This window comes from Apium graveolens, chromosome 6 (assembly GCF_009905375.1).
Source record: "Apium graveolens cultivar Ventura chromosome 6, ASM990537v1, whole genome shotgun sequence".
Classification (NCBI taxonomy): domain Eukaryota; kingdom Viridiplantae; phylum Streptophyta; class Magnoliopsida; order Apiales; family Apiaceae; genus Apium; species Apium graveolens.
This window is the reverse complement of record NC_133652.1, coordinates 57,387,276-57,389,827: the sequence shown is the minus strand read 5'-3', so window position 1 is coordinate 57,389,827 and position 2,552 is coordinate 57,387,276.

The window sequence follows — 2,552 nt, the reverse complement described above, 5'->3', positions numbered from 1 at the left end:
TGAAACATAGTCCTGGCTTATTCTCAAGATAGTTCCTTCTAAGATAGATAGCCCGCTCATGGCGATTACACGAATTAAACCTTTACCAAACTACTATTACGGTTGGGTATTGCACAGTCATCAGAAGGAATGTCAATCTTCCAAACCATAATACAACCTTCACGGCTTCAACCATTATCACTGCATTCCTCTGGCACGAGCGCCTATAATTGCTCTCTTGCACTTAGAGTGTCGGCCACCTCATTGGCCTTTCCTGATAGTAATAGTTCCTTATAATCAATGTCTTTTAACCACCTTCAACTAAATTTTCTACCTCATTTCAATCACTGCTTATGTGAAAATGCTTTTCTTAAGTCCTGGTGAGAAAGAAAAAAAATCACCATTTTTCCATAAGTCACTGCCTTAGTCTTTAGATGTGAACATTGTCGCGGCTGACTCTCGATCATACTTAGGACGTCTCTTATCATGGGTCCTTCTTGTTTTCACCAATCTTGACCCTCATTGGGTCGATCTATACTTTCTTATGGTTCAACACGTGCCGACCTGGCATTATTATAATTATGTCATATTTTCTTTATCAAAATTTCTATTCTTGAGAACTTTAAATATTACCTTTTTCCTTGTAAAACCTTTAAGGTTATCCTTGAATCGTTCCTCCTGTATTCCCTAGATACAGGGCATATCAAAATACCATTTACTAATACTAGAACCATTGTCTATGCACTTCGGAAAAATTTCTCTACTGATCTTTAAAGGTTGTCGTTACCTTAGTCCTTCGTTCCATACTATCAAAACTCATACTGTCCCTATTAAGGGTGAAATGCCAACCTTTATGCATTCCCCTAGGGTTCATCTCAAGTTACCGAAGTTATATCCTTAATTCTACCTTTAAAAAGGTACTTACATCCTTCCATGGATAAATCAAGTCATATATCACTGATAAGGGTATCTTATTCAATCATTTCCACCTCGATATTCTATACCAAATTTCATAATAGTATCCTTATCCAAATTGAGGTCAATCCATATAGCCTCCAAAAGATAACAATGGTTATCCGCTTTTTTTTCCTGATTTGGTAATGATCACATGGATGTTCTGGAAGATATTGGTCGTGTTCAACGTGAACTTCTTCTTAATAAATCCTTATTTACTTTTGTTGTTTATCTCAACAGTCATCTCAATATTGGGATTTCTTTCATACCTGACGTCTCCCTTTCGGGGTATCATGCCCCCGGTCTTACACTTCACATTTTTGAAGGTCACTCCTTCTTCCAATTTTCCTAATTTCTTACTTTCTTGTCTCCTCAGTCTATCCGCGTCTCATTAATTATCCTTCGAACTATCTCAAGGTTTCCTCGAATCCTCCCAACTTAAAGGGGATAAAATATATGTATATCTTATGCCTTCAACCATCAATTTTTAACTCATGGTGAATCACCCTCATCCTGACGATTACATACTTTTCTATTTCTATTGCTACGAGCCTTTAGGGTTTCCTCATACCCAACTCCCTTATCATTCCTCAAACTCTATTGCCTTTATATTCCTTTCCACTTCAGTTTCTTTTTTTTCCTTTCTCTTACAATCATTTCATGAACCCACTAATCATTTACTTCAAACATCACGTCATTCTGGGATTCGTGTCCTCAGAATGAATCTTGACAACTTTTTCAACTTAGATTCATAATTCATCATACTCGTCCGCCTTTGTTTCGGCTCTAAAGCTTTTACATTATCTCCATAACCTTGGGAAGTACTTTCCCGAAAATAATTGACTGAACTTTAATCAGTTTATTATAACCTCTGGCTCCGTGCCTTCCTTGGACTTTCACCAGCGGGTGGCCTCTCTCTTAGGAGGGTAAGTGACAAAAATAGTCTTTTGTGATTCGTAACTCATTTAAAATCTCAAATGATTCCTATATTTCCTTTAGCCAAGCTCTTGCCTCGACTGGGTCAGCTTGTTCTTTGGAACTCTGAGAGCTTAGCGACTTAAAGGACCGGAAAGAATTTCTCACCGCATTGTTTCCTCAGGGTGGTGGTTGGGGATAATAGTCTAAGTTCTGTTTAGGCAGGTCCATGAATTGCCCAATAGGAGTACCATCCTGGTTCTCCCTATCTTGTTCGACTTCTGTTTTCTCAGTATGAAATGTTTCAACCTTCTCCCATAATCGGGGTTATCTTATACGTTAAAAATCCTTGTTTTTCATTTCATTATATTATGGGTTCTTTCTTTCTTGATGGCGACCTCCCTGACTATCACATTTAGGGTTTCCCCTAAATCTTATTCCTCGAACTATGGCTTTCATCTAAGGTCTTGTCCTTAAGCTCTTGAACGTTTGGAACCCAAATTCTGTAGGAATACCTCATTATTCCCTTATCATCTTTCTCGGTATTAATTTCTTCTCTATTTGTTGGCTCTCTGCCTTCATTCATCACTTTTTCTTGGCACAATATGATCTTTTCCAATAATTCGGGTTGTATTGCAATCTCAAACAGCTTTTCGGTACCGGCTCCGGTTACCTTCACTTCTATTTCCATTTTCTCAAAATCT